Raw genomic sequence first — 15,086 nt, 5'->3', positions numbered from 1 at the left:
ATCAACCCAACTCACCGTGTTTGGAGGAGGAGGAATGCTGCCTATGACCCCAAGAACACCATCCCCATCGTCAAACATGGAGGTGGAAACATTATGCTTTGGGGGTGTTTTTCTGCTAAGGGGACAGGACAACTTCACTGCATCAAAGGGACGATGGACGGGGCCATGTACCGTCAAATCTTGGGTGAGAACCTCCTTCCCTCAGCCAGGGCATTGAAAATGGGTCGTGGATGGGTATTCCAGCATGACAATGACTCAAAACAAATGGCCAAGGCAACAAAGGAGTGGCTCAAGAAGAAGCACATTAAGGTCCTGGAGTGGCCTAGCCAGTCTCCAGACCTTAATCCCATAGAAAATCTGTGGAGGGAGCTGAAGGTTCGAGTTGCCAAATGTCAGCCTCGACACCTTAATGACTTGGAGAAGATCTGCAAAGAGGAGTGGGACAAAGTCCCTCCTGAGATGTGTGCAAACCTGGTGGCCAACTACAAGAAACGTCTGACCTCTGTGATTGGCAACTAGGGTTTTGCCACCAAGTACTCAGTCATGTTTTGCAGAGGGGTCAAATACTTATTTCCCTCATTAAAATGCAAATCATTTTATATCATTTTGACATGCGTTTTTCTGGATTTTTGTTGTTGTTATTCTGTCTCTCACTGTTCAAATAAACCTACCTTTAAAATTATAGACTAATCATTTCTTTGTCAGTGGGCAAACATACAAAATCAGCAGGGGATCAAATACTTTTTTCCCTCACTGTAGCTTGTTAATACTGTAGCTATTCTTGCAATTTGAGCCACGTTACAATTCTCACCTCGTGGGTTAACACTATTGGCGCAATGCGTACGGTGTTTGCCTTTCATGCTTCCCTGTCTTGCCGTTCGTTACATTAGTTTCAGAGGTTGGATGTCGGTTGTGAGGCCATCACAACGCATGGGCCGTCCGTGTGAGGGGGCTGAGCAGTTGAAGCAAGGGGGCATGCCGTTAGGAGGGGCAGTGTAGCGATCCTCACGAGCCAATGTACAGTTCCCACCAAGTGGGTTAACCCTATTGGCTTGATGCATAGGGTGTTAGCCTTCCATGCCAGCGACCCGGGTTCCCTGGCGTTTGCGACAATACGTTAATCTGATCTCATGTCAGTCCTTACATCCTAATCTCCATCTTTGCGTTGAGTTATAAATGTCTTCAGCCTCATCTCCAGCTTCAGACCAACAAATCAAGCGGGGTGACTGCCTTTTGACTGAGAACAATTTCTATAGCCTATTACTGTGCCTTTGATGTACTATCCATAACACAATCCAATAAGCAGGACAGGTTTTTGCTGAGAGAGATACAGCCCACTGCCCAAAATGAGCCAGTATTTTTTCCGGGAGTTCTGCTAATGTGATTCCATTGGAGGAATGTTGCGGGCCTTATTGATATTTGAAGAAACAGCACTCTGTATTTTACTGCTCTGTCACAAAAGCAATTTGCACATTTATTAGTTTGAATTTAAAGTGCATAGTCAAATGAAATCCCTATAGGTTTGGAGAAAAAGTTTAAAATGGGAGGCTGGGCACAGTGACCAACCGTTTAGGACACAATGAAAAGTATGCAGCCTGGCTGTTAAAACAGGAGGGAAAGCTTTCTTCCCTTCAGCTGCCATATTAATCAATTGACCGTGACCTTCTGACACATTTTTTTCAGCTTAATTTTGAGAAGTACACCGCGTTTCTTCCGGAGCATGGCGTATTAATTACGCTGATGGACTCCAGTGGTCTTTCCAGAGTGCCTGGAGGAAGCTGGAGCGCCGGCCGGGCTGAGCTACACTACCTTTGCAATTCAAATGAGAGACACTACATCAGCCTTTGACAGGTATACATTTCATTCACTGTATAAATCTGCTGATAATATACAATAATAGGAAAAACTTGCTCGTACCAATCACACACTTATAATTTACAGCTCCAGCAGGATACATTTGCCGTGTCATGGAAGTAGATTTACTGCACAGATAACGGCAACAGGTTCAGCAATAGTACAGCAATACTACTACAGTACGTACAGTATTACGTGTTATTTGACATACAGCGAACCGTTGCCCTGGAAATGTCAAACGTCACAGTCTGTGTGTATGATTGCCACAAATGACCACCAGACCAACAGACATAGGAAGCATTAGTGGTCAAGACACACTTCCGTCACACCAGACATACTGTAGTTAGTTCATAGTAGCTGCACCAGACCACATGCTATATTTCTACAGTACTGTACCTGAAAATATTTGAGAAAAATAATTGGACTTTAACTCCAATTAACTTCACAGCAGGACAGGTTAATTTGTGATCAAGACCTGGGGAGCCAAAACGTGAATAAATTAATGGCAAAGAAGCCAAGCAGTTTCATGGAGGAGACTAGAATCAAATCAGTTTAATTAACTCTGGTGAGATGACAGAGGCTTTTACTCCACTTGGATTGGATTACCAGGAATGCAACCCTCCTATGACAAGTTACATTATCAAGGCAATCTCTCTCCCTCTCTCTCTCTTTCTTCCCTCTCTCCCACTCTGCCTCCCTCCCTATCTCTTTCTTCCCTCTCTCCCTTCTCTCTCTCCCCTTTCTATGCCTACCTCCCTCTCTCTTTCTTCTCTCTCTCTCCCCCTCTGCTTCCCTCCCTCTCTCTTTGCCGATGGGCTGTACTTGGGCAGGGGGAGAGCGCTTTACCAGTTGTGTGAGTGCAGGAGAGGCAGAAAGAAGGATCTCCATACTCTGTCAGGCAGAACGAGAGTCCTTATTCTCTCTTCAGCTTGTGGGATATACAGTCCTGTGCTGCCACATTGCCCACAGATCCAGGTAAGACAAACGTGTGTGTGTGTGTGTGTGTGTGTGTGTGTGTGTGTGACACATACTTTATATTTAGTTCCCTGGGGAGAGCACTTGTTTACCACAGTAGGGTAGGCTCATGATTACCCCCTCTGGACAGGTGTGTATTAGTAGGGACGTTGGAAGCATTGGAGAGAAAGAGGATAATTTTCAGTCCTCAAATGCCACTGCTTTTCCCTCAAATTAGATATTGATTTATTGAAGAACTGTTTAGTTGGAGATAAGTACTTTGTGATATTATGCAAGATGTATGAATGTAGGTTGATTAATACCCGTTTATAGCATCAACATCAGTCGGCAGTGTTTTGGGTCAGGACTGTTGTTGTTACTACCGTATCTTTGTGATTGTACATTATAAACATAATCTCTGCTTTATTTCAGTGAAGTTTATTTTGACATTCCTTTATTGTCCAGCCTGATACCAATAGGCTGGACAATATCCCCACCACACCAACATGTTCATCTCTACAGTAAGATAGAAAAGCAGGGATTTGTCTTTACCTTACTTTTATTAAGTCAATTGCGTAATCAATGCGAATGTATGTTTATTGTAAAGATAACTTGAATTTGGTGGCAAAGCAATGACTCCCACAATGGTTAATGGCATGCCAATACTAAGAGGTCACTGACGGAATGGGAGGTAGAATGTTTCTAGTCACAGCATGGAACACTTTTCAATCACCTCACCTCCACTGAGAAAGCCATAATTGGTTTGTGACAATATTACCCTCTAAAAGCTTTTTTCTTTCAGGCCCACTGCTGTATAGTTTGATAATGGCATTCTGCGTTTTAGCACAAGATAGCGATGTTGGATGTGTGAGACAGCTTGCTAAAAAAAAAAATGCATAGAGTGACAGCAGTATGCTTTTCAGACTTTTTTTCCCTCAGCGGCACAGGAGGGCTCCTGCATAATTGCATTTTGACAGCGCGTCCGACAGCACGGCTGTCTGTGCCTTACCCATGGCCAGAGTAGGACCCTCACATTGGTACTGTGGATTCAGGACCTTGGACAGTTCCCCTTATAGCGTTACCCCATTTCTAGTAGAACAGATGATGGTGAATCTCTTGGTGTGTTCTTTCACCACTGCTGGTCCAGATGATGCCAACCAAGCAGCCAGATTGAGTGGGATGGGGGAGAGTAATCTCTGATAGGTTGCTGCATTACCATGTTGTGGTATCTTGCTCTTTCAGGAGACTTGCAGGCAGAGGACTAACACACTAGCGTGTCTGAATACCCATACTTGCATTCGAAATAATAGGCTTTTTGGGATTGCGAAAATATGTTTTTTAGTATGTGACCTTTAGGAAATTGAGTATGCTGTAAATACCTGGATGTAATACTCATTTCAGTTTTACATCTAGTAGAATTCGCTGCATGCTATTGAGGAAGAGAACAGTCTTTTCAGACCCACGTGTGTCTGACAACAGATGATAATCAGCTGATAATGACGCCAAGTATAAAAATGAACGAATGGCGGGTAACAACTCAGTTTGGCCTTAGATGAAGCAATCTCAGTACGGGTGAACAGTATGTTGAAGTTTATTGTTTACTGCAGACCTTTTAACTAAACAGGACGTTCTAAATGATATATAGTACTATTAGGACACAGTATGTTGATGTTTGTTGTTAACTGCATACATTTTTACTAAACAGAACATTCTAAATGATATATCACACTATTTGGACACGGTATGTTGTTTTAGTAAGTAGTAGGCAAGACAGATTTCAGACATGACCACTGACTAACGGAGCCCCCTGTCGCTCCTCTCCAATCTGTTCCCCCCTGGGACTGTGTCCAGCTCAGGGCCTCTGACCACCCACTCCCCTCTCTGAATTAGACATGACTCTGACTTCACATTGAAGATTTAATAACAGTAGGTTTAAATAGCGGTAAATACACTGTACAATGAAGTAGAAATCCTAAATAGGGATCTCAATGATTATTGTTTGTTCAATTCCATTAGAAGGATCATGATTCTACAACTTGGCTACTTTTCAGAATTCCATTACCAGATATTGAGTAGGTCTAAGTGAGTTACTAAACTGTTATTATCCTAGTGGTCCACTATGTCTTATGATAATATATCACTTACCTCCTCTTGCATAGTACTGGAGGTGACGCCAGGCTGAAGACCTTGGAGGAGACTCCCAATGTCTTTCCACTTTCAGAAGTAAAATTGACAAAATGTTGTCCAATTCATGAGACAAATTATTGTATTTTATAACACACAGCAATTACACTGTCACTGAAATTACTAGTTTACAAATTATCACTTTTGACTACTTCAATTTTAGGTGAACTGTATCTGTTCTGCTTAGGCACACGTTACCATCTCCTACTTCCTGTACTTGGAACAGCTTTACCATCTCATACTTCCTGTCCTTGGAACAGCTTTACCAACATCTGTTTTCTGTCCTTGGAACAGCTTTACCAACTCCTACTTCCTGTCCTTGGAACAGCTTTACCAACATCTGTTTTCTGTCCTTGGAACAGCTTTACCAACATCTGTTTTCTGTCCTTGGAACAGCTTTACCAACATCTGTTTTCTGTCCTTGGAACAGCTTTACCAACTCCTACTTCCTGTCCTTGGAACAGCTTTACCAACTCCTACTTCCTGTCCTTGGAACAGCTTTACCAACTCCTACTTCCTGTCCTTGGAACAGCTTTACCAACTCCTACTTCCTGTCCTTGGAACAGCTTTACCAACTCCTACTTCCTGTCCTTGGAACAGCTTTACCAACTCCTACTTCCTGTCCTTGGAACAGCTTTACCAACTCCTACTTCCTGTCCTTGGAACAGCTTTACCATCTCATACTTCCTGTCCTTGGAACAGCTTTACCAACATCTGTTTTCTGTCCTTGGAACAGCTTTACCAACTCCTACTTCCTGTCCTTGGAACAGCTTTACCAACGTCTGTTTCCTGTCCTTTAAACAGCTTTCCAATCTCTTACTTTCTGTCCTTGGAACAGCTTTACCAACTCCTACTTCCTGTCCTTGGAACAGCTTTACCAACTCCTACTTCCTGTCCTTGGAACAGCTTTACCAACTCCTACGTCCTGTCCTTGGAACAGCTTTACCAACTCCTACGTCCTGTCCTTGGAACAGCTTTACCAACTCCTACGTCCTGTCCTTGGAACAGCTTTACCAACTCCTACGTCCTGTCCTTGGAACAGCTTTACCAACTCCTACGTCCTGTCCTTGGAACAGCTTTACCAACTCCTACGTCCTGTCCTTGGAACAGCTTTACCAACTCCTACGTCCTGTCCTTGGAACAGCTTTACCATCTCCTACGTCCTGTCCTTGGAACAGTTTTACCAACTCCTACGTCCTGTCCTTGGAACAGCTTTACCATCTCCTACTTCCTGTCCTTGGAACAGCTTTACCATCTCCTACTTCCTGTCCTTGGAACAGCTTTACCAACTCCTACGTCCTGTCTTTTGAACAGCTGTGTGGTTGTTTGGCATCATGGAGATGTGTATATAAATGATTACACCTCACCAATAATTAATCTCTCAGAGGTGTCTAGATGAGAAGATAAATGTCTGAGATGTAAGTGTGTGCCTATTGATTTTCCTCCATCCTTTGGAAGATTGTTGTGAAATGTCAGTGACTGATAGCTCTTGGTGGACTGTGTCATGTGATGTAGTCCTACGTTAGTTATAGGCCGGGCTGGACAGGGCTTAACTTTGGGAATGCGTCCTCCTTCACTCTTTGCTAATACTAGTTGGTGGTACCTTCATTCTCCACCCAGATTGAGACCAGCCCCAGCTCTTACTACCAGTACAAACAAAGGAGGTACTAGGACTACAGTAATGTGTCTTTCACTCTGCAGTGCACAAATCATCCATATGGATACAATGGAGATGAGAATAGTATCTATATCACCTGGAAGCCTGTGGTCTTCAAATATATATATGGAGACTTTTAGAATATACTGTACCTGTACATCGTGATGTCACAGATCCACTTCTTCTATTCACACACATAGTCTCTTTGACAGAGCTCAGCAACTTCTGGGAGAAAAATGGCACTGTCCTTTTATAAATGTCAAGTTGTTAAATATCTGCTTTAACTTCAAACAACGGCATGGTTAGAAATGAGAATGGATTTTGTGTCTTTGGGGGCGGTCCTCTGACAGACATCTACCATCTGAGGAGAAACTATCTTATTTCTCATTAACTGGGGACTGAAGCCAGACCGGGTACAGTGTAGGTGTTACTCAGGCTTGGGAACGTTCAGCTGCTTAATGAGCTCATCCTCATCTATCGTCTGATTTTTATCTCTTGTATACTGTAGTTATTCTGGCCAGACCATTCTGCCAAGCTTTTTACTTGTTCCACGATATATCTGCTGGCATATTTGATTCACTTGGCTCATGAAAAAAACAATACTTGATTAAATATAATGGTAACTCCATAAATTTCACCCCAGAAGTACATGATTACAAATGTATCCTTAAGATTTGACAAATTGATGGTTTATAAAAGCTTTGTGTTTAATGAGTGGTTGATTCAGGCCAATGACTTGCTATATGTTTAGCAGTGTTACTCAGTGAATTAAAACAGGCTTGGCTGGGTTTCCTCTCATATGACAGAGTCTCTGCTTAGGAACTACTTAGCAGTATTAACAGACCTCTATTGGGATTTTACAAAAAAATAATCTGAAATATTTATTCTATATTACAAATAATGATGTTGTTATATTTCAGGGACAACTGGCTCTGTCAACTCTTTTGTCATCATAATGTCTATTGAAAGATGTATTGCTTCTTGTAGCCAGGTGACCTTATGGTTTGTCTTAGTCCTGCATGCCCCTCACACAAAAGGATGATATTTATTTTAAACAGCTAAAGAAGACATCAACTACTATGTTGTGATGCTGTATTAGGATATTATGACGTGTTCTTCTTCTATGGTTTAACTCAGTTGGACCTTCGTGTTCCCAGAATCCAATGGTGCGATGGCCCCCAGGCAGGGCAGTGTGGGACTTATAGGTCCTCCAGCAGGCGTGCCTCTCCCCATCCTCCCACTCCTCCTCCTCCTCTGTGGCCAGATGCTGGATGCCCAGGGTCAAGGTAAGACTTTGATTACTGTCATTGTTACTTCCACATGGCTCTGTAGGGTTTGGATGTTCAATAGGACAACACCTTTGGGAACAACATTGCTTGACTAGGGTAATTTCCAGCCATATATCCAATGTGCATTTTGTTCCATCCAGTTGGACAGTGTATATTCCCAGGGGTCTGTGCTGCCAATTTCAGTGGTATTGCTTTTCTATGCACATCTTGTTTAATCTGGGAAACCATTTTGTGCTTTTCAGTCTTGAACCGTTGTTCATTCGTCACATAGAACTCTTCCAGGGGTAATAGTGAAATGTTGCATACAGTAATTGGGTGCTTGGCTTATTACCTGGGTGCCATGTGGGCTGGGCTGGTTTTGGGTCCAGATTGAATGTGCATCTCCCAGGGAGACAAGGCCACTGTGCCCTCTGCTGTCAGAACCCTCCACTGGCTCCTACCTCTCCCTGTGGCCAATCTTATTTATAGCCTGGCGGGAACTGCCACACTAACTGGTGAGAGCACAACACACACACACATACTCACCACGCTCACTCTCACTCCAAACAATTGCCAAGTTTTTGAGGGGTGGGGGGGTGCAGATGGAATTGAAGCAGCTACAAGGTTAATGTGGAGTGGAGAGGAGTGAGAATTTTAACATTCAGCTCTCATACAATGAGGCCTGACTAATGGGACTCAACTGTGGCACATGCCAGAGTAAAATATACCAGCCGTAAAGGAGGACAGGCGAGGACCAGGGAGGAACTAGAGTGAGAAACACTATTTAGACTAATTTAAACCTAAAACGCTTTGAAACGGATATTAAAAGGAAATGCAGGTATTCTGTCAAAAAGCCTAATGTAGTCTGATTTTATTTCTGTGACTTCTGATCTAGAAAGCTTGTGTACATTAAAGGAACATTTCAGTATAGGGTTAGTTTTAGGGGAGCGTGGGGTAAGTTGAGCCATTTTTTACATTCAGCATGTCACACCAGCCTTCGCTTTGGCTCCCCCTCCTGTCCAGCTCAGGCGTTTGGCGTTGCCGGCCTTCTAGCTGCTGCCTAACCTGCTGCTGGCAAACGCCCTTCACTCATCAACCCCGGACTTGTCTCGTCATCATTACACACACCTGGTTCCAATCCCCACTCTGTCACTGTATATATACTCCCTCTGTCATTTGTCTATTTCGGTCATTGTAAATGTTACTTGTTTTCCTGAGAGGAATCTCTCTTACTATTTACTGAGTACTTTATATTTTGCACTTTGGGTTCGCCCTGTGCCTTTTTTGTTTATGAAGATATATTTTGAGCACAACAGCGTTTGGGTTTCGTCCCGCTTTAATCCATGGTGCTTAAATAAATGCAGTAGTTCTTTAACCTGCGACTGCCTCCTGCCTACTACTTTCTACACCAGTGACACAACATCACTACATCAAGGGAAATATAGTATTCTTTTGAACAAAGATATCTACATATATTTCATGATGTTGTGTATCCCTGGAAATAATCAGAATTTATGTAAACTTAACAATTTTGAAAACATAGCGAGTCCAAAAAAGTGGTCTCTTGGCACAACTTGGTATGAGGAAAGCTGAGCATAGAGACAGGGTAAATTGAGCCGCCTTGAGGTAAGCGGGTGATGGTGTCCTCTGACAGTGGTTGATGGTGCTGGTAGGTCAACGTTTAATTCATGGAATTGGGGTGTGGTATATTGTATATCTTAAATGTATGCCTACATTCAGATATAAATCTCTGTTCAATATCACTTAACCTTCCATTTCTTGAGCAGTTGTCTGGGACAGGGATTTTGTTTTGATGTGACAATTCGTAGTTCTCTGCATTTGAGCCTAGTAAGCCCATGAAACTAGTCTGAGAATCTTGGTATGTTTATAAAGCTCAGACTCCATGTCACCAGACACAACCTTGTGTTCCTCTGCTACTCTGTCATAGCCTCTCTTTAGCACAGATACATGTTGTCTTTTTTGTCAGTGTACCTCTTCAGAGTCATTCAGTACATTTTTTTCTTCCATTGCTGCTGCTCGAATGGATTTCTTCCCGTGCTGCTGCTCGAATGGATTTCTTCCATTGCTGCTGCTCGAATGGATTTCTTCCCGTGCTGCTGCTCGAATGGATTTCTTCCCGTGCTGCTGCTCGAATGGATTTCTTCCCGTGCTGCTGCTCGAATGGATTTCTTCCCGTGCTGCTGCTCGAATGGATTTCTTCCCGTGCTGCTGCTCGAATGGATTTCTTCCCGTGCTGCTGCTCGAATGGATTTCTTCCCGTGCTGCTGCTCGAATGGATTTCTTCCCTTGCTGCTGCTCGAATGGATTTCTTCCCTTCTCTCACTTCCTTGGCTGCTCTCTCAAGAACCTCAAGGGGGCTAGACCCCTGCTTGTTTTACGTTTGTATAAACGGGGCATGATGATGTCTGCTCTGTAACAATAAACAGTCTTAAATTCATATGCATGACATATAGCAAAAATACTATGCATATTGTGTAGTAAACTGACTAAATGTAATCATCATTTGTATGGGGTATGGTGGCCATTGGCTCAACTTACCCCATGGCCATTGACTCAACGTACCCTATGGCAAACATTTTGACTATGTTAGCCCACACAGCTACAAGGATGCACTTTCATGCTAGGTTTATGACCTTATATTGTAGCTTATAGATCTGATATATAAACAATCTCAAAATGATCTAGTTTGGTTTAGATACAAGCGTCATAAAACTTCTAACACAATAAATGAATTTGACTTTGTGAAAATATTTTTTTTTACCTAAATTGCTTACCAATTTTTCCATGTGGTTTCTTCTTTAGACACCATGAAATTATGACTTCTTCCTAAATATTTGGTCACGATTAGTTTAGTGTATGGTTACCTAGAAACAAGGGCTGGCCCAACTTACCCCACTCTCCTCTACTGGATGAGATGACAATCCCACAATAACCTTCAAACGTCAAACACTGTCATTATAGAATATTTCTGTCTTTCTTTTGGCTTTTGTGGCGTCAAAAGACTACGATTGATTGCTGTGAAGGCTCGAAGCTGGGCGGCAGAGACAAGACCATAAAATCTTAGACAAAAGCCACTGAAGTTTGTCTTCAACAAGGGCAGTAAATTGTATTGAAAAAGGCAGCAGGTGGGAGGGCAAAAGCCACAGAATGAAAAAGACCTTTATTGTCTTGACCTGTAATGTATGATGCTCCATGAGCCAAAACCCCCTCATTCAATCCTCTGACCTTTGTGGATGTCATATATGGATAATCAGGAATAATATGGTGTGTCATATCTGAACATGCAGTAGGGCATAAGACTGAGGATCAATCTTTGAATGTTTGAGGAAGTCTGGGTGTGCCCATGAGACCATTGCATCATGGATCCCACCATCTGCAGTGGCTGGAGCAGCTGCCTTGTGGACTAACCACATTACTGCAGATCCATCTTCCTTACCTCATCTGGTTTGGTTCCTGTGGCTCTGTTAAAACTCTCTGCTCCTTGGCTATGGTTTTAGGACTACCACACCCTTCAATGGCCATATTGGACATCATTATGAAAGTATAGTTCTCTTGGAGAGAGAACTTCTCCTTGAGAAGATGAGTTTTAACCTTCATTGTGGCAACTTTCCTCCTCCCTCTCAGTCTGTGGTTGAGTACAAAGCTTTTAGTGATCTAATCTGATAAGCGATGAAGGCTCTTCCTCTTGCCTTGGGAAAGACATTACATTTCCACTAGCACTAAAAACACTGCTTTCTCACTCGCTTCATTTCATCACATTGTTCCTAGTGGGACCATCAGAACATGGTGACCAGGCTGACTACTTATCCATGTACTCATAGGGCTTGTGCATTTTGCCCAGCAACCACTAGAAATGTACAGATGTGGTGTAAAGTACTTAAGAAAAAATACTTTAAAGTTCTGCTGAAGTTGTTTTTTGGGGTATCTGTTCTTTACAATTTATATTTTTGTCAACTTTTACTTTTACTTTACTACATTCCTAAAGAAAGTAATGTACCTTTTACTCCATACATTTTCCCTGACATCCAAATGTACTTGTTACATTTTGGCAGGAAAATGGTCCAATTCACGCACTTATCAAGAGAACATCCCTGGTCATCCCTACTGCCTCTGATCTGGTGGACCATTTTACACACATGCTTTGTTTGTAAATTAATGCCAGTGTTGTAGTGTTCCCCTGGCTATCCGTAAATTAAAAAATATATATCAATTGTGCTGTCTGGTTTGCATAGTATAAGGAATTTGAAATTATTAATACTTTTACTTTTACTTTTTATACTTGAGTACATTTGAGCAATTCCATTTACTTTTGATACTTCAGTTTATTTAAAACCAAATACTTTTAGACTTCTACTCAAGTAGTATTTTACTGGGTGACTTTCAATTTTACTTGAGTCATTTTCTATTAAGATATCTTTACTTTTACTACAGTATGACTTTTGTGTACTTTTTCCACCACTGGTTGTAGGTACATTCAATGCAGTAGTTCAGCATAGTGTAACCTATAGTTCTCTACTGGAGGGTACTGGTCTGTTTCTGCCCTACCACACTGAGGAGCTGAGAGCACAGTACATGGAACACATTACTGAGAATCAACTTCTATGGACTAAGTTTTAGTTGCAGGGGTGAGATTCATTTGCAAGACCATTATAAAACTAATTTGGGCTACCAATCATGCAGTCTTTGAAGTTGAAATTGAAGCCGTTCCTTTTAAGAATGACATAGACAAGTTCATGTCCCTCAGTGTTGGAAACATTGAATCATATCCCCTACGCTGACATAAACCAATAAGATCCAGCTATAAGTATGTAGGATGGGCGTTGTACAAGTAGTATAGGAACTGTTGTTTCGTTTACTCACCATTCCTCTGCTGCCTACAACACCCATCCTATGTGTTCATTATTTTTATTTAACCAGGCAAGACAGTTAAGAACAAAATCTTATTATAAATGACGGCCTACCAGGGAACAGTGGGTTAACTGCCTTGTTCAGGGGCGGAACAACAGATTTTTACCTTGTCAGCTCAGGGATTTGATCTTGCAACCTTTTGGTTACTGGCCCAACGCTCTAACCACTAGGCTACCACAACATTATTGTGTTCATTATTAGGATGTGGTGTTCATTATACGAATGTGGTGTTCATTATTAGGATGTGGTGTTCATTATACGAATGTGGTGTTCATTATACGAATGTGGTGTTCATTATAAGGAGGTGGTGGTCATTATAAGGAGGTGGTGGTCATTATAAGGAGGTGGTGGTCATTATAAGGAGGTGGTGGTCATTATAAGGAGGTGGTGGTCATTATAAGGAGGTGGTGGTCATTATAAGGAGGTGGTGGTCATTATAAGGAGGTGGTGGTCATTATAAGGAGGTGGTGGTCATTATAAGGAGGTGGTGGTCATTATAAGGAGGTGGTGGTCATTATAAGGAGGTGGTGGTCATTATAAGGAGGTGGTGGTCATTATAAGGAGGTGGTGGTCATTATAAGGAGGTGGTGGTCATTATAAGGAGGTGGTGGTCATTATAAGGAGGTGGTGTTCATTATAAGGAGGTGGTGTTCATTATAAGGAGGTGGTGTTCATTATAAGGAGGTGGTGGTCATTATAAGGAGGTGGTGTTCATTATAAGGAGGTGGTGGTCATTATAAGGAGGTGGTGGTCATTATAAGGAGGTGGTGGTCATTATAAGGAGGTGGTGGTCATTATAAGGAGGTGGTGGTCATTATAAGGAGGTGGTGGTCATTATAAGGAGGTGGTGGTCATTATAAGGAGGTGGTGGTCATTATAAGGAGGTGGTGGTCATTATAAGGAGGTGGTGGTCATTATAAGGAGGTGGTGGTCATTATTAGGAGGTGGTGTTCATTATAAGGAGGTGGTGGTCATTATAAGGAGGTGGTGGTCATTATTAGGAGGTGGTGTTCATTATAAGGAGGTGGTGTTCATTATAAGGAGGTGGTGTTCATTATAAGGAGGTGGTGGTCATTATAAGGAGGTGGTGGTCATTATAAGGAGGTGGTGGTCATTATAAGGATGTTGCCCAATGTGGAAGTGTGTTAAATGTGCGTCTCCTTGCTTTGTGTGTCCTGTGATTTATCTCTCTGTCACACTATCAGGCAACTCACTGCCCTGCAGACAGCTGCCCTGGCAGATGTGCTCTCTACCCCCACCCCATCCAGACACACACACACACACACACACACACACACACACACACACACACACAGGTGTGCAGTGTAACACCTTCCAAGGCAAGGCTTCTTTTTATATTTCCACATGACATCTGCATCTGCTGTCAGGCTGGCTTTACTGCCTGGGTGAGCTGGTGGTCCCTAGACACAGGGCTGCTGATGACTAAGTCAAAACTCATCACATTCAGGAAACAGATTGGAAGGTCCATGTCAGCAACAGAACTGGGCCAGAATACTTGTTCCTGTTTCAGAGCACTTTGTTACCAAAGGTCTTCATTGAAAAAGGTTAGATCATTACATCTTTGCATCCTGTAAAATTTCTTAGATTAAATCCAGACCATGGAAGATCTGGTTATAATGCGATTGACATTTAAAGGTAATTTCCCATTGAGCTGACATATGCTAAGTTTACCGTGCATGTGGTCTTTAAAACATGTGAAGGGGACAAAATGCAATCGTATTAAACTTGGCCCTTAAAGTGTGAACCACTAGAGGTCAGTAAATTGTATTTTTCAATCTGTCAATCCCACTTTCCTCGACATCCTTTCAGCTCCTTAATACTCCTGTAATCTCGTTGGGAATAAAGACATGCAGTGCACATGTATTACCTGTTTGTGTTTTTTATAATCTCCTTTTGAGAGAGATGTGCTGTGTTCTGAGTTGTGTAGTGGTGTTATCCCTGTGCAGACAGATAGTCACTGGGGCTTCTCTGTGGCTCCTGGCTGCAGTTCCATCTGTCTTCCTCCCGCCAGCCACACGCCTGGGGTATGGCACACCGTCAAGGTGAACTGGCTGCTACTGGGCAGGGAGACAGAGACGCTGCTGGGTTTTTTACGCTCAGCAGTTTTCTGTGTGTATCAAGAATGGTCCACTACCCAAAAGACATCCAACCAACTTGACACAACTGTGGGATACATTGGAGTCAACATGGGCCAGCATCCCTGTGGAACGCTTTCCACA

The sequence above is a fragment of the Salmo salar genome, chromosome 09 (genome assembly GCF_965601325.2).
Source record: "Salmo salar chromosome 09, fSalSal1, whole genome shotgun sequence".
NCBI lineage: Eukaryota > Metazoa > Chordata > Actinopteri > Salmoniformes > Salmonidae > Salmo > Salmo salar.
The sequence above is the reverse complement of the archived record's forward strand: the minus strand, read 5'-3'. Positions refer to the sequence as shown.